The 18,445-nt window shown below is 36.2% G+C and overlaps 1 protein-coding gene across 10 annotated transcripts in view; it reads right to left on the bottom strand.

Moving 5' to 3' along the window:
* CLOCK (clock circadian regulator) overlaps positions 1–18,445 on the bottom strand; it is a 142,496-nt gene that overhangs the window by 95,378 nt on the left and 28,673 nt on the right. For 5 of the 10 annotated variants that reach the window (XM_035004950.1, XM_035004943.1, XM_035004952.1 and 2 more), the window contains exons 3-4: positions 17,111–17,197; positions 13,304–13,445 (exon numbers count right to left, since the gene is read on the bottom strand). The exons of 1 other annotated variant lie outside the window; for it this stretch is intronic. The gene's annotated coding sequence lies outside the window, so the exon portion shown is untranslated. The remainder of the gene's footprint in view (positions 1–13,303; positions 13,446–17,110; positions 17,198–18,445) is intronic. 4 more of the 10 variants (XM_035004945.1, XM_035004953.1, XM_035004946.1 and 1 more) reach the window with 3 other exon arrangements.

Raw genomic sequence — 18,445 nt, 5'->3', positions numbered from 1 at the left:
TGATGAGGTGTGTATATCATGAAAGGCCACATGAAGGTTAAAAAAAAAATCACCTGCCCTTCAACGGCAACATGAAAACACTGAAGTAGCTTTAAGCAGGGAAGTAACATTAATAGTCTTGTTCTTTTGAAATATCATTCTGGCTACAATATAAAGAATGGAATGAATAAGGCAAGACTAGAGTTAGGGAGACTAAGAGAAGAAGGTTATTATAATAATTCAGGCAAAATACAGAGGCAGAGGTTATATAAAGAAATATAAGAATTTTAATAAATAAGGGTACTGGATCGCTTAGTCGGTTAAGTGTCTGACTTCAACTTAGGTCCCGGGATCGAGCCTCAGATCGGGCTCCTCACTCAGTGGGGAGTCTACTTGTCTCTCTCCCTCTGCCCCAGCTCCCACTTGCACGCGTTCACTCACGCTCTCTCTAAATAAATAAATGAAATCTTTAAAAAAAAAAAAGAATTTTAATAAATGCTAAGATGACTAGACAGAACTTGTGATTAGTTATCAGAAGAAGTATGGTTCAGGAAGCAGTTGAGAGTATCACCCAAATTTTGGCTTGGACATCTCTGTGGGTTGGATAGGAAACACAGGAAGAATAAGCTGGAGGAAAACGAGAGCTAATAATGACACTGAAAGCAGTGGCTACTATTTATTGAACACTTAGTATGTGCCCAGCATTCCTCAAAGTCTTCTCTCATTTAAGACTCTCAACAATCAGATGAGGTAAGCTCTATTATTATCTCCATTTTACTGATGAGGAAACTGAAAAACAAAGTATAGGTAAGCTAAGGAAGGTCATCAATAAAGCTGAGATCTGAATGCTGATAGTTTAGCTTGAACTATACTCTTTATCACTATGTTACAGATACCTCACAAATACTTTAGATGATAGATTCAGTTTTAGACATGTTGTGTTTAAGATATCTAAGGGATATGCAAGAGGAAAAACATCCAGTAGATGGTTAGAAGTGAGCTTGGCATTCAAGAAAGAACTGGATGAAGATGTAAAGTGGGAGTCATCAACAGAAATATATAAAGACAGTGATGGGATTTTCTAGGAAAAACATATAAGAAAAAGAAAGGCTAAGATTGAAACTTGATGAAAAATTAGTATTTTAGAAACCAGAAGACAACTAATAAAATGGGAAGGAGGCAGAGCAAGGAACTTAAAGAAATGAGCTCTGCCTATACTCTAAAAACTATAAAACATTAATGAAAGAATTGAAGATGACACAAACAAATGGAATGATATTCCATGATCATGGGTTGGAAGAATTAATATTGTTAAAATGTCTGCACTACCCATAGCAATCTACAGATTCAGTTTTTTTTTTTTTTAAAGATTTTATTTATTTATTTGAGACAGAGAGAACGAGAGAGAGAGAGAGAGAAAGAGAGCACATGAGAGGGGGGAGGGTCAGAGGGAGAAGCAGGCTCCTTGCTGAGCAGGGAGCCCGATGCGGGACTCGATCCAGGGACTCCAGGATCATGACCTGAGCCGAAGGCAGTCGCCCAACCAACTGAGCCACCCAGGCGCCCTACAGATTCAGTTTAATACCCATCAAAATATCAGCAGTATTTTTCACAAAACTAGAACAAATAATGCCAACATTTGTATGGAACCACAAAAGACTCCAAATAGCCAGAGCAATCCTGAGAAAAGAACAAAGCTGGAGGTATCATAATCATAGATTTCAAGATATATTACAAAGCTATAGTTATCCAAACAATATGGTACCAACACAAAGACAGACAAAGAGATCAATGGAACAGAATGGAGAACACAGAAATAAACCCACGCATATATGGTCAATTAATCTATAACAAAGGAGGAGAGAATATAGACAGTGTCTTCAATAGATGGTACTGGGACATGGAATATTACTCAGCCATAAGAAAGATCTTGCTATTTGTGACAACATGGATGGACCAAGAAGGCATTAAACTAAGTGAAATAAGTCAGACAAATACCATATGATTTCACTTATATATGGAATCTTAAAAAAACAAATGGACAAATAAAAAGAACAGAAACAGACCCATAAATACAAAGAACTGGTGGTTGCCAGAGGTGGAGGGAGGGGAGTCAAGGGATGGGCAAAATGGGGGCAGGGAAGTGGGAGATACAGGCTTCCAGTTACAGAATGAATATAAGTCATCGGAATAAAAGGCACAGTACAGAGAATATAGTCAATGGTATTATAATAGTGTTGTATGGTGACAAAGGGTACTCTTCTGGTGAGCACAGCATAATGTATAGAGTTGTCCAATCACAATGCTGTACACCTGAAACTAATGTAACACTGTGTGTCAACCATACTTCAATAAAACAAAAATTTTTAAGTAATTTAAACAAGAATTAAACAAAAAAGAAATGGGCTCTGAAAACAGACTTCCTGGGTATGCATTATAGCTCAGTCCCTTTATTAGCTGTGGGTCTCAGACTAGTCACTTCATCTTTATGCATCATTTTTTCATTTTTAAAATGGATATAATAGTAGGTACATGCAGTTGTTCTGAGGATTAAATATGTTACATGTTTGGGATAGTACACAGAAAACAGCAAATGAATCTTAAATATGATTGGTGTTAATAGTATCAACTAGATGGCAAAGGATCAAAGAGAAGAAAGCCAAGAAGGATTAGCTGTCACTAAAATTAAATGAAAAGAGTGTTTTGAGAAGTTGACAATGTTAATATTGCAGTGCAGACAAGATAATGACTGTAAAATGTCCATTGTATTTAATAACAAAGAATTTGATACCTTTGGTGAAGGAGCTATGAAACAGACACTGAGCACTGCTTTAAGATAGTAAATTAGAAATCCCTTTCTTAAAGTTTGGTGAGAAAAAGTTTAGTGAGATGTATCAATAGCTTGAAAATATTTATATCCTTTGACCCAGTAATTTTACTTTGAGAAAAAAGGAAACAATCAGAGGTGTAGCCAAAGTTTTATATTCATTGTACTACTGTGCACAATCTAGTAAAGTTAGAAAGAATTTAAGCATCTAATAGCAGTAACGTTGGCATCAAGATATAGCAAATATAAGTAGAAATAAGCCAAAAGTAAAACTGTAGTTACTCCTAAGTAGCTTATGAATTTTTAATTTTTTTAGTATGTTCTAAAATTTCTCACATGAACATGCACTATTATTTCAGAAAAACTTAAGTGTTGCCTTTTTCTTTTTCTTTTAATTGTCCAACATTAGAGCCCTAGCTATACATAAGGAACATAAAATTACATGTTTATCCATTCCAGAAAACAAAATATGAGTAACAAAATAACATGTTACTGCTACAAAATAAGAGTAACAGAGGCTATTTTCCTATGTACTGTTGACATAATTTAAAGAAAAAACTCTTAATTTCATCTAATTATCAATAATCTTTAAATTATTAATCTAAAATGATTAAATCAGGAACCTGCATTTAGAAACTGGAAACTACAATAAATCTTTTTCTAACCTAATAACCTACTGACCTACTGACCTACTTTGGAATTTAGTTTAGTTAAATCTGATATCACAGATTATTTCTGGAACTGATGGATCTATTAACATTAATTAAAAGTAGTGCTGAAATTTAATTGACTGGTATAATATAAAACCCAAGCATCAATCCTCAACTTCGTTTACCATCATTTATGAAAAATTCTAACTTGCTTCTGCAGAACGCTCAATGTTTGTATTATAACTAAAGAGATAATTATTCCTAAGAGAACAATTTTAACTTATAAAGAAAGATTCAAATATTTTTTGTTTAACGTATGACTAAAGATGAAATTAAATAGTTCTTAACTTACTCAATACTAAATGGGAACATTAGCCTACCCCTACCTACAATGGATGTAAAATATTAGCAAGATGAAAAACATTCTTAACTCTATGTATAGGAGTTTCCAAAATTAACTGAAACTGCTCACAGTAAGAACAAGAAACACACCCCAAACCAAACTTTTATGAACCAGACAAAATTCTGGCTCAAGACAAACAACAAATGGCCAGAACTCTCGTCTTTCCAAGGTCTAAATGTGAAGTATTTTTGAAGCCTCATTAAATAAACAAATACTAAAAAATTAGTACAACTTTCTTAGTAGGACACAAGACTATTCCAATGATTCAACTAATGTATTTCTTTTTTTTTTTTTCCAACTAATGTATTTCTTCAAATAATGCCTGAGGTCCCAATTCATGTAATGGACTGATCTTGTCCACAGAATACAGGAGCACCTTACTCCTTTTTCAGAGATGAGAATGATACCTGAGCCTGTCCCCAGCCTCCATTGAGTCCCACAGAAGATCTGAAGGTGCAGAGCTGAAGCCTGAGTCTCAGAGTGAATTACACACTGAACCAGGTACCATAACCCTGAAGCTACACTCCACCCCCCCCCCCCCCCCCCCCCCCCTGCCCCCGGCCTTTTTACTAGGCTCAGCAGGAAGAAAGAGGCGGCCCTGTGGTAGGCAAAATAATGGCGCCACTAAAAGGATCATGCCCTAATCCCTGGAGTCTGTAAAATGTCACTTTACATGGCAAAAAGGGACTTTGCAGATGTGATTAAGGTTAAAGATCTTGAGATGGGGAGATTATCCTGAATCATCTGTGGGTATAGTGCAATCATGTGAGTCTTTAAAAGTAGAGGACCTTTCAGATACATGCACCCTTATGTTTATAGCAGCATTATTTACAATAGCCAAATTATGGAAGCAGCCCAAGTGTCCATTCATAGATGAATGGATAAAGAAAATGTAGTATATGTGTATGTATGTATATGTACACACACACACACAGGAATATTATTCAGCCATAAAAAAGAATGAAATCTTGCCATTTACAACAACATGGATGGAGCTACAGAGTATAATGCAAAGCAAAGTCAGTCAGTCAGAGAAAGACAAATAAATACCATATGATTTCACTCATATGTGGAAACAAAACAAATGAGCAAAGGGAAAAAGGGGGGGGAAGAGGGCGGGGGGGGGAAGGAAAGAGAGACAAACAAGAAACAGATCCTTAACTCTAGAGAACAAACTGATGGTTAGCAGGGGGGAGGTGGGGTGGAGATGGGTAAAATAGGCAAAGGGGATTAAGGAGTGCACTTGTGATGATGAGCACAGGTTGTTGTAGGGAAGTCTTGAATCACTCTATTGTACACCTGAAACTACTGTAACACTGTATGTTAACTAAACTGGAAATAAATTGAAAAAATTAAAAAAAAAAAACAAACAACAGAGACCTTTCCTGGTTGTGGTCAGAAAGATTATGAAACAGAAGGGTCAGAAAGATACAATGTTGTTGGTTTTGAAGGCAGAAGAAAGGGGCCATAAGACAAGGAATGTGAGGCCTCAAGAAGCTTGAAAACATAAGAAACAGATTCTCCTCTGAAAAGAGAGAAAGGAATTTTCCAGAAAGGAATGCACCACTGCTGACACCTTGAATTTAGCCCAGTGAGACCCATGTGGCACTTCTGAGCTTCAGGACTGACTATAAGATAATACAGTTTTATTGTTTTATGCCATTAAGTGGTAATTTGTAGGACAGCAACAGAAACTTAATGCAAGTCCAAATATCTCTGGCTGCTCTAGATAAATTTGCCTTTCTCAAATCTCTCTCCCTCAATATTTACAGTAACTTGCCTTGGAAACAATCAAGACTAATCCCATTATGCCCTACTTTCCTTTTATATCAGTTACCAAGAGAGGCCCAAGACCCCCCCCCACACACACACCATCACCTGGATTCTTGTCCTTATATACTCTTTATATCCCTACATTGATCCCTTTTCCCTTCCTTTCCCAATTTCCAAACTCCTTTAACTGTGTTCTCTGGAACTCACGGTGATATCATTAACAAAATCTCCTATTTCCTCAATTCGTTCCTGCACGAATTCTTGCTTCTCCTTTCTTGCACCAAATGAAACCCCACTCTCCTCTAGAAGTTCTGCTCTAACTCCAGTCCTTTCAATGACAGCTATTTCCTTCTCCCATGTCACAAATGACTAGGTCCCGGCGGCGAGGCAGACCTCCTTGTTCCTCACTGTCATTGCGGAATTATTCCCCTTCCTCCCCTCCCTAAAATATCCAGTTTTGAACTCATGCCTCCAGATGATATCAGCTACTACCCTCTCCGTGTTATAATCATTCATAAACTCCCAGAGCAAGCCCTCTTGTTCCCCCAGGGTTGTTATTCTCTTTAATACCTCTTCTGTCGTTGTTTTTGAATTTTAATATCTGTAACAATGATCCTCTCAACATGTTGGCCAGTCAGTTCCTTCACTTCCTCCCCTCCAAAATCCTGTGCACCATCCTACTTCCCACTCATTCCCCTGAATTATTCTAGAACTCACCATTGGAAATAATCACACGCCTCTCGATATTCTCTTATTTCAAACACTGATCCCTCTATAGCTCACACAAGCAGAGATAGCTAGCATGTGATCTGCTTGATTCAAAAGCCACAAAAAAACAGATTTTTTTTTAAATTGGCAGGACAGCTCTAATTTATTTATTTATGCCTATGACTTCCCCCTCCCCCCCAACCTGTCCTAGCCTCCTAATCTTTGCTAGGCCCTCACAATTTCTCATCCCAGGAAAGGCACAAAGGAACAAGGCAAGTTTATCTGAGATGGTCAGGGAATATCAGAGACAGAAATGCTTTTTCTTTTTTGTGTTTGTCTAAATGCCTTCCTTTTTGCCACTGAATCCTTTGTACATTTATTATGGATAAGCCACTCCATGAGACATTCTACAGCAAAATGCAATGACTGCTTACAACTCTATACAGCTCAAGTCATACTGATAATAAAAACTTCTTATAATTCCAACTTACAGCATTTATTAATACAGGCACAAATAATACAAATACTGAAGAACATGTGGAGGGGAAACCAAGGCTTCTGAAGGTCACTTCTCTTGCCACATTGCACGGTACTGATTTTCCTTTCCAGCTTCATTCTATTTCTCTAGCCTCATCCCCCATTCCACCCTCACTGTAGACATTACTCCTTACTCTCAACCACAATGAACTTCTCACCATTCCCATGAGGTAGTAAGCAAAGACCCCTGGGTAAACAAAGGTCCATTCATCAGTGCCTAACATATTACCAACACAAAAAAACTTAAATAAACTAGAATTAACATTCACAGGAAATCACAGTGTCATTCACATCAGGATTCAATTAATCAGTATGCAAAATTCATGTTGTTAGTGAAAAACTAAACGGATGTACCATATATTAGTCTCCTATGGCTTTTAAAACACATTACCACAAACTTAATGGAATGAAAAAAAACCACAAATTTATTCTCTCCCAGTTCTGCAGATCTGAGTCCAATACAGGTCTCACTGGGCTAAACTCAGAGGGTCAGCAGGGCTATGTTCCTCTCAGGAAACTTTAGCAAAAAATGTCTGCTTGCTTTTACAACCTGCTCACCTTCCTTGGCTTATGGCTCCCCTCCTCAATCTTCAAAACCAGCAGCAGGCCATGTGCTTCTCAAGCTGCCATCTCTTCTGCCTCCCTTTTCCCTTACAGAGACCCTAGTAATTGATCACATTGGGCCCAACCAGATAATCCAAGATAAACTTCCCAACTGTAATTCCTCTTTGCCACTTAACGTAACACAGTGACAAGGTTCTGGGAATTAGGGCATGGACATTTTGAAGGACCACTGTTCTGCCTACCACATTCCATGACCAAAGAAGTCTCTCTTTGGTGAAGACAAAATTAAGTTATCTTTGGGGAAGATAATACATTAAAGAATAATTTGATCTATCAATAGATAGGGACGCCTGGGTGGCTCAGTTGGTTAAGCGTCTGCCTTCGGCTCAGGTCATGATCCCAGGGTCCTGGGATTAAGTCCCGCATCGGGCTCCCTGCTCAGCGAGGAGCCTGCTTCTAACCTCTGCCTGCCACTCCTGCTGCCTGTGCTTTCTCTCTCTCTCCCTAATAAATAAATAAAATCTCTAAAAAAAAAAAAAATAGATAAACAACTACTCCACCATGCCAAGTAGTTTGTAACCTTTTTTTTTTTTTTTTGGTATTATATTATTAAAGTATTGTAACTTCTGAGCTATCTTTTCATGTTTCTTCAAGGGAACTGAAAAATAATGTGGATGATATTTCATGTTCCAGGAGTTCAACTGCAACTTTCAAGCCTAACGTTATTGCTATATGGCCCCAAGAGGCTCTATGTCTGTTTTTTTCTGAATGGCAAAAGTTATTTTAATGTCCAAAAAAATATGAAAGCATACTTTCCCTTTTGGACAACTAATTCATGTGTTATACTGCATTAAAAAAAAAGACATAATTGCATTAAAAAAAGACATAATTTTATAAGTGTCAAACAGATGTCCAAAGATTAATTAAATCCGATCCTTCATGGATTGGCCTGTTTTAAAAAGACAAGTGTATGTAAATTTCTTTCTTCCCCGCAAGATTTTATCTATTTGACAGAGCAAGCAAGCGAGTGAGGGAAGGAGCAGAACGACAAAATATCCAAGCAGACTCCTGCTGAGCATGGAGCCTGATGCAGGGCTCGATCCCTTGACCCATGAGATCAGGACCTGAGCCAAAACCAAAAGTCAGTCGCTTAACCAACTGAGTCACCCAGGCACCCCTGGGTGTATGTAAATTTCTGAGATGGATCTGAGGAGGAGGGAGAAGGGAGGGAGGGAGAGGAATGGAGAGGAAAGGGAGGGTAAAAATGAATGAATAAATTACATCAACCTAGAAGTACAGAATTTCATTAGTGATAAAAAATCTCCAGGGACCTGTTAGGAATCTGATTATTAAGTAGTAGTATGAAAATATTAGGCTTAGGGCTAGCTCATGAAATATTTAATAACTTAAAACTAGTATGTACAAATACGGTAACAATGCTTTGACATATTATATACTTCATCAATGAGGCCACCAGACCCATGTAAAATGCCACTAAAAATCTATCAATTTTTAAGGCCACAAGTATTCCTCTAATTTTTTGCAGTATAATTACTTTATAAAATAGGCAGTTGTTTTGACCTATTAAAACCTGGGTAAGGGCGCCTGGGTGGCTCAGTTGGTTAAGCGACTGCCTTCGGCTCGGGTCATGATCCTGGAGTCCGGGGATCGAGTCCCGCATCGGGCTCCCTGCTCGGCAGGGAGCCTGCTTCTGCCTCTGACCCTCCCCCCTCTCATGTGCTCTCTCTCTCTCTCTCTCATTCTCTCTGTCTCAAATAAATAAATAAAATCTTAAAAAAAAAAAAAAAAAACCTGGGTAAACTGCCAGGTTGCTTTTGTGTAGCCAAGTAGGCCAAGCAAGTTCACAACCATCTGAAAACTAGTTCAAATATGTTTAGATGCATCCTGAAGCACAGATTATTCAGAAAACTACCAGACAGCATTTCTTCACTAAAATAATCATTATATCCACACTTTAAGATAAAATTTACTCCCTTTACATTGTAAGACTTTGCAGTATGAATCATATATATGCTATCCATTTCCACTTTTCTGTCTTATCCCTATTTACTTTCAAAACTTTAAAATAAATATATGTGGGTCTCACAATTGACTATTAACTATTTTTTAAACCTGATTAAACTGATTTTTTCTTTTTAAGATTTTATTTATTTATTTGACAAAGAGAGACACAGCGAAAGAGGGAACACAAGCAAGGGGAGCAGAGCAGGGAGCCGGAGGCAGGGCTCCATCCCAGGACCCTGGGATCATGACCTGAGCCAAAGGCAGACGCTTAACGACTGATCCACCCAGGGGCCCGATTAAACTGATTCAAACTGACTGCCGAATCCTCACCTGAAATGCTAAAGTCTTAGAAAATGGCAGATCAAGACACTATCTGAATCTGTGTAATAAGAAGGGAGATGGGGCTCATATTGCACAGACAAATCTTCCCAGTAGCATCCAAGTAGGAGTAATTAAGGACAAAATAGGATGTGTGAGTGGCACACTAATTAACAGCCAGAAGGCCTATGACCAGGTTTCACAAAGTGCAACCTGGATTTGAGAAGTATTACAGAACAGAGACATACTCTTGATACAGAAGACACAGGATTTGAGATTTCTATTGATTTATGTCTGCTATTGAGCCCAGACAGTGAATTTGTATTTCATATATTGTATTTTTTGGTTCTGAAATTTCCATTTCATTCTTTTACATGGTTTCTATTTTTCAGAGGAGAACTATGCTTCCATTCATTTCAAGAATGTTCACTTTTACCTCAAGGAGCACAGATATAACAGGTGCTTTAAAGTCTTTTTCTAAAAACTCCATCACTGGATCATCTCAGGTTTGGCATCTATTTATTATCTTTTCCCTTAAAAAGTGGTCAGATTTTCCTGTTTCTTGGGATGTTAAGTAATTCTGGATTATATCCTAGACATTCTGAAATATTAGGTTATAAAATTCCAGATTCTATTAACCCCTTCTGAATAATTTGATTTTTTTACTGAAGTTTACTCTAAGTCTGTATTGCCTTCTGTGGGTCGTCAGTTCAGTTTTTAAAGCCTTTACTTTTACTATATTATTTGGGTTTATCCTTTATATGAAACACTAAGAGGCAAGTCTGGATCTGAATAGTGGTTTATAACATAGTTCAGTTCTCTAAGTCTTTGCTGTGTTTCTTTGGGTCTGTTCTGTGCATGTAGAGCTCACGAGTGAGGTAGGACCTTTGTGAGTTCGTACTCACAATTAGGGAATCTCCTCTCAGCTCTCTTCTCCCTGAGATTTTCCCAGCATGCTCCAGTTTCCAGCAGCCCCTTTCCCAATTCCTCTGTGGCCAGAGAAATTATTTTCTCTCAGAGTTTTAAGTGCTAGTGCTGCCGTGGCAGTGCAATTTTAGAAGTGGAGATAGTCTTAGGGCAAGTTGGATAGAGAAAAAGGAAAATAAGGGGACCCCTCTTCCTTATTCTCTGGCTAGAAATGGGGGTTTCTCTTGAACTTTTTGCTAACTGCTACACCCACTGTGCAGTTCCACAATTCAGCCCACCATTTTGTCAAAGCTGGGTCATGGAAAGAAAAAACTGATAAACTCACAATTATACAGGCTACCCTTCAAATTATGACTTCCCTTCTCAATTTGCCTGTTATTAATTTTCAGTCTTCAAATAGTTGGTTTTTGTATTTCATTAGGAGTTTCTAGTTCTAATCAGTTGGGAGAATTAGGCTTACTCCAACTTGGGTCTACCCATTGTATTATATCCATGTCCCAACAGACTTTTCACCTAGTGGCTTTAGTAGTCATTGACTGATCATTATCTAGATCCATTATTTCATTAGAAGCTGCACTGTGGTGACTTTCTAAACCTATTATTTTCTCAGCATTTCTTACCAGCTATGATTCTTCTATAAAGGTAAACTATTTTTACCCTCTTAACTATTTGGTTATCCTGGAATAGAATCTGTGTAGAAAAACATTAAATGGGTGATTCTTTCATTTACAAATGATTTTCAGAGTAATGACCTGATACCTGTGAGAATTTTTTTTCAAATATTACGATAAACTTCTGGAATCTTATGTATTTGTGTATCAACCTACTGTAGTCATTACATTTTTTAAAACCCATTTTTTATGAAAAATTTCAAACACACACAAAAGTAAAAAGAATAATATAATTATTAACCCACATATTGCCTATTTTCAACAATTATCAAATCATGGCCAATCTGGTTACATCTAAAATGCCCCTTCTCCCTTCCTTCCCACCCTCCTTTGCATTAGTAAAAGTAAGCCCCCAAAACTGTATCATTGCATCTGTATGAATCTATAAGTTACAAGGACTAATAAAAAACATAACCACAATATCATTATCCTACCTTAAAAAGTTAACAGATGTGTAAGACCTCCACACACAAAATTCTGAGAAATTTTAAAAGGCCTAACTATATCAAGGTACTACCATAGTTAAGGTATTGAAACTCTCAATATTGAAAGATGTTTAATATATCTAATATGATCTACAGATTTCACATTAAGCTAGTCAATAATAATACTAAATAATATTAAACTTGCTTACTATTTTTTTAAACTTGCTTACTATAAAGCAGATTATCTATTTAGGAAAACTGACAGGTTGAATATAAAATTTTTATTGAAATTCAAAGGACCAATAAAAACCAAGGCAACTGTGAAGAACACAATTGGAGGATTTAAAGCTACAGTAATTAGAAGAGTATGGCACTGGCACAACAACAGCCCAATGGAACAGAAGAATCCAAAAATAGACCCATGAATAAACACTCACCTGAATTACAACAAAGGCACTAGTGTATTACTATAGGGAAAGGATAGTCTTTTCAATAAATAATGTTTGACAAAATGGGTTTCCATATGAAAAATAAAATGTACCAGGAACCTTACCATATACCATGCATAAACCTAAATGTAAAGGTTAAAACAATCAAGTTTATAAGAGAAAACATACAAGAATACCTTCTTGGCTTTGGGATAGACAAAGATTTCTTAAAACACACAAAAAGCACCAACTATAAAAGAACAGTTTGGTAAGATGGACTTTATTAAATTTAAGAAATTTTCTTAATAAAGACACACTATTAAAAGAGTAAAGAAGTAGGACAGATATCTTCAATACTTAATCCAACAAAAAACTTATCCTAGAAATAAAGAACTCCTACCAATCCATAAGATAGACAACTCAACAGAAAAATGGTCAAATGACATGAATAGGCATTTCTCAAAAGAGGATATCCAAATGGTCAATAGCATATAAATATGTGCTAAATCTTTAAAGTTAGCAAGGAATTACAAATTAAAACTCCAATAATTTTTCACCACATATACGGCAAAGAAGCTACTATTAAAAAACACTAATAATTTTAAGTGTTGGTGAAGATGTAGAGCAGTGAGAACCGTTGTACACTGTTGGTAGGTATAAACTGATTCAACCACTTTCAAAAACTAGGGGCATCTCCTAAAGCTAAACAGCGAAATACCATGATCAACAATTTCACTCTTAGATATTTACTCAAAAAAAACAAAAAAACTGCATGCATATGTGCACCAAAAGACATGCTCAAGAATATTCACAGCAGCATTGTTTGTAATAGCCAAAAACTGATAATGATCCAAATGTTCACCAACAATAAAATGGATAAACTGTGGCAATATACAATGAAGTATTACAAAGCAATGAAAAGGAATAAATTAATGTTATATGAATCATCATGCGTGACTCACATATACAAGATGTTGATCAAAAAAGATAGTCAAAAGATGTTTAAAAATAGACAATACTAATTAGACAATACTAATGAATAGTAAATGCAGTGCGAATAATAGTTACCTTTGGAAATGTGTGTTGACTGTCAGGGGGCATGAAGGAGGCTCCTGGATTGATGAAAATATTCTATCTCTTGATCTTGGTATTGGTTAAACGGGTATTGACTTCATAAAATTTCATCAAAAGGATATTCAAGATTTATCCACTTTATAAAAAGCATGGTTTAATTCAATGCAAAAAGTTTTAAAAGTTAGCAATACTATACCAGTCCCTTAATTTTTAAATTTTTAACTTTTTGGTTATTTTACTTGGTAAAATTCAAGTCTAGGAAAACTACATTTCTATTATCAGTTTGCTTAATTGGATACTAAAAGTCATATTTACTTCTTTTCAGTACAATTACTGAAGAATTATCTTGATACATGGATCCTTCCCAAATTATGAAGGCAATAGAAAGTCTAGGCTGAAGTTAGACCCGTCCCATTATTTACAATCTAAAAATTCTAAAATGGCTTTTTTTTCTTCAGAGATAATGTGCGCGGGCAAGTGGAGGGAGGCAGAGGGAGATGGGGAAAGAATCCTCAAGCAGGCTCCCCTTGGAGCACGGAGTCCAATGTTGGGCTCAATCCCAGAACCCTGAGACCATGATCTGAGCCAACACCAAGAGTTGGACGCCCAACTGACTGAACCACCCAGGTGCCCCTATTGATCAATTTTTCTATATTAAGTTCCAAATCCTTAGTTTCCATAATTTGTATTTGGCCAAAAAAAAAAAAAAAAAAAAGAGAGGTAAGAAAACTTAAGACTCTGAGGCTTAGCAGCAGTTTTAGCTAGAATTGAATAGCAAATCAAGGCAAGGTGTTAGCATAAGGCTGTTGTGAAAATGAAATAAATTACTAAATGTAGAATGCTTAGAATATAATGTCTGGCACTAAATAAAAAGCTCAAAAAGGTCATCAATTATTAATGCCAGTTTGAGAAATACTATAATAGATCCTAACTCTTGAATTTCCTTCAAAATATAATAAATTTAAGGTCAAAATATAATAAATGTAAGACAGTAAAACCAGATCTACTTTTAAAAACCAAGCATATTTATGGAGCTAAGGGAACACAATAGATTTTTAATAAAACAAGCTATAGTGAACATTAAAGAAAAGTAGCAGGCAGAAGAAAATTTAACACATTATACCTAAGATTTTTCTGAAGTTCTAAATTCTACCAATTGGTATTTAACTATGATCTTGTGATTGACAAAACTGATGAGATAATCAGCAAGAATACTTCTAATAGGGCGCCTGGGTGGCTCAGTCGTTAAGCGTCTGCCTTCGGCTCAGGTCATGATCCCAGGGTCCTGGGATCAAGTCCCACATCGGGCTCCCTGCTCTGCGGGAAGCCTGCTTCTCCCTCTCCCACTCCCCCTGCTTGTGTTCCTGCTCTCGCTGTCTCTCCCTCTGTCAAATAAATAAATAAAATCTTTAAAAAAAATAAAAAATAAATAAAAAAAAAGAATACTTCTAAAGACTTTGTCTTTGCATACCAGTTTTTACATTTGCAAAGTTCTATTTCATTTTATCTCCACATTACTATAAAATAACTTAATTTTATAAAATATTTAGAAGTCAAACTTATTAAATCCAGTAAAGAATCATATAGAACAGAGTATCTGCACTGACGACCACAAATTAATCATAAACCACCCAACAAACAAATACTGTTCAGAATAGTACCAACATGTAAACAGAGTATGTGTGAAAGCACTTTGAAAAAAGTACAAGCACTGTAAGTGTATTATTAATGAAAGTAAATAGTAATTTAAAAGCAACAGTATTTGGACATAATCTCTAGGTCTTTTGATAATTGCTAATGGCATTTCTTTAAACTTTCTACTTGGAAATACTTTCAAACTTTCAGAAAAGCGTACAAATAGTTAAAAAAAACTCCTATGTATATTTCATCCAGATTTATCAATTAACATTCGCATTTTTTATCATATATGGATAAACATTTGCTGAACCATTTGAGAATAAGTTGTATATATCATACCCTTTTACCCCTAAATACATCAACATATGCCTCTTAAGAACAAAGACATTCCTTTAAATAGCCATAATATAGTTACTAACTTCAGGAAATTTATTATACAAAATTTTTATTTAATGTCTATTTTCCAATTTTTTTTTTTTTTTTTAACTGAGCATATGAAGTCCTCTAAGGCTTTCCTCCTCCTCCAATACAGGATCTGTCCAATTAGCTTTCCGATCTCCATAGATTCCTTTAATCTGGAATAGTTTTCCTCAAATAAATGTCATTTAAACTATCTGATCTTTACAAGGTGTTCTGTAGGATAATATTTTAAAAGCTGGGTTCTTGAGCAAACTATACAGGAAGGTTCATTTAAAAAAGAGATTCAGTGGATAAGTTGGGGAAGTGTCAGAGGACTTAGATGAGAATATATGAATCTTCCTATCTAATACTAGCTTTTAGTACATTTTAAAGCTTTATAAGAAGGAGGCTTCTAAGTTTCTTTGAGATTGGTAATTTTTGAATTAGTGGTTTATCCTCTCTCTTAAGATTTCAAAAAATAACAATATATAATCAACTTAGACAAATAAATCTGGCCAATGATCTGATGGCTATCTATAAAGAATAGATCCAGAGAAAATTACTGTTTTCATCAAAATTCTCTCCTACAGTTTTTTTTTTTGTTTTTAAATTCTCTCCTACAGTTAACAAAAAACACCCAGCCCCAATAAGCAAACCTTTATAGAAACTAGAATTATTGTGATCATACATACATATAATAGGTACCAGAGCTACAACAGATCTTGTTCTTCACTCAACACTGACTGTGTGCCAACCATGTGTCAGGCCTACAATAGCTATGGCGGCATCCATTGTTTAAAAAACAGGCCTGGTATCTACCCTTAGGAAACTTGTAATTTAGTAAACCCAAGACTCTTGCTTTCAGAGAGGAATGGTATTATTTTTCCCTATTTTGAAGATGAAGCTACTAGCACTCAACCTACAATACTTCTCCAACCATGAAGAGCATAGGTCAGCTAACTTATTCTGTAAAAGGTTACACAGTAAATACTTTTGGCTTTCTGGACCCTAAGGTCTCTGATGCAACTACTGCACTTAAATTAACTCTGCCACTGGAACATGAAAACAGCCATACACAATATGTAAAAAAAAGAATGGCTGTGTTACAATTAAGCTTTATTCACAGATGCTGAAATATGAATTTCATATCATTTTCACATCACAAAATAGTATTCTTTTGAGATTTTCTTTTCCTCTAATCATTTCAAAATTTAAACACTATTCTTAGCTCATAGGTCATAGAAAAACAAGCAACAGGCTGGATTCGGTATTTTGCAGACTCCTGATAGACTTGCTTATAAGCTGGAGCTGCAGTGGGTGACTGGCCCTTCTTTACCTCATTAACTAATTCTTTATCGCTACACGTAAAATATAACAGGAAATAATTCTTATTTTATTTTTCAGTCATTTGCAAATCACCTTCATCTCAGAAAAAGATGTTATAAATCTAACTTCTGAGTAGTAACTGAAAAATGTTAAGAATTAGTGAAAATACTTTATATCTCCCTATCAATTATCTTACCAATCAATAAGTCTTTACTCCTCAAAAAATTAAAATTCTAAAGACAAATTAAGGCTATCAAAACAAGTAGCAGATCATGCTCTAAATATTTTTATAATACTTTGTCCTATGCTTCTTGCCAGGAGAGTGCAAACCTCACTATATCCAATAATTTTGAATTACGCAGAAAAAAAAAGAAAAAGAAAGAACACGGCATATTTCTGAGCTCAAAATGAAAACTGAAGGTATCTAGTGAAACTCACCAAGTTCTAAAGATTCATCTAAGAAGAATGCAGAATTTTCCAAAGGCATCTTAAACTGTGACAGAATCAGCTTCTAAGTTTCAGCGGCTTTACAGGAAAAAATAAAATAAAAATACTGTAAAACAAGGGCAGCTGTGGAGATGTTAGCCAAAGTCTAAGCAACAATATCTCTGGTAATTTTTTTCCATGCATGTATACAGCATTAATTGGGGCCTCCTATGTGCCAGGAACTGGGGATGAAGCAATGAACATGTCAGATCCCATCAACCCCTGTGGGAGCTCACTATGTAGGGCAACTCCAAGTGGGATGAAAGGCTTTAAGAATCATGATGTTGTTAGGGGAAAGCATGGCAGAAATACAAACCAGTCTGGTGGGAATTGGTTAGGAATGGTCTCCTAAAGGAGGGGCATTTAATGTAAGCATGAATAGGATCTAGCCAGATAAAGCAAGGCAGGAGGGAAAAGAAAGTGTTTCATCCAAAGTGAACAGCATGTTCAAATGGCCAGATATGAGAGAGAATATGGCATTTGTGTGGAAGTAAAGTAAGTGCAGTGTGGCTGCTCAGAGTAAGAAACGAGATAAAAAGAACGTTCTCTGAGAGGAGATAGATAAGGTAGGAAACAGGTGTGGCCATTTGCCTTGAGTCACAGAGTCACATGGGGTAAAAGGCAGAGCCCATTTTAAACCCTCATCACCTGACTGCAATATACGACCCATCCTGAAGTTCTTCCAGCCCACTAGCCTCAAGGGCTCAAAGGGGGGCCCTTGGGAAGGAAGCTGAGGAAAAAATCCTTGTGGAGGATGATCCTTTTAGGGAGCTTTTGCAAGGGCCCGAGGGAAGACTGCCTTGGGCCAACAGCCAGCCTCCCTATGAATGAACTGGACAACTAACCATCAAGAAATTCCCCTGCAGAATGATAGGAAAGAAGTCAGTCTCAGCATCATTCTTTTTTTTTTTTTTAAGATTTTATTTATTTATTTGAGAGCGAGCGAACATGAACAGGGGGAGAGGGAGAAGAGGACTCCCCGCTGAGCAGGGAGCACAACATCCTTAATTACTAACAGTTACCAAACACTTTACTATGTGTGAAGCTCTGTTATAAGTGATTTACGTATGTATTAACTAACTCAATCCTCACGTCCCTATGAAGTAGGTACTTTTATGACCCTGTATTTCCAGTATGATTTTATGAAACTATCCAATCATGGCCATTAAGTCTTATTAACAATTAAAGTTAAAATGATCAGAAACATTAACATTTCTCACCACAATATTAAAAGCATTTTCATTACCCTTCTACCAGAGAAGTACCATTTTAAATATCAATTAACAA

This window comes from Mirounga leonina, unplaced genomic scaffold (assembly GCF_011800145.1).
Source record: "Mirounga leonina isolate KUSES-001 unplaced genomic scaffold, KU_Mleo_1.0 Mir_129, whole genome shotgun sequence".
In the NCBI taxonomy this organism is placed as follows: domain Eukaryota; kingdom Metazoa; phylum Chordata; class Mammalia; order Carnivora; family Phocidae; genus Mirounga; species Mirounga leonina.
This window is presented reverse-complemented; position numbering and strand designations above follow the sequence as displayed.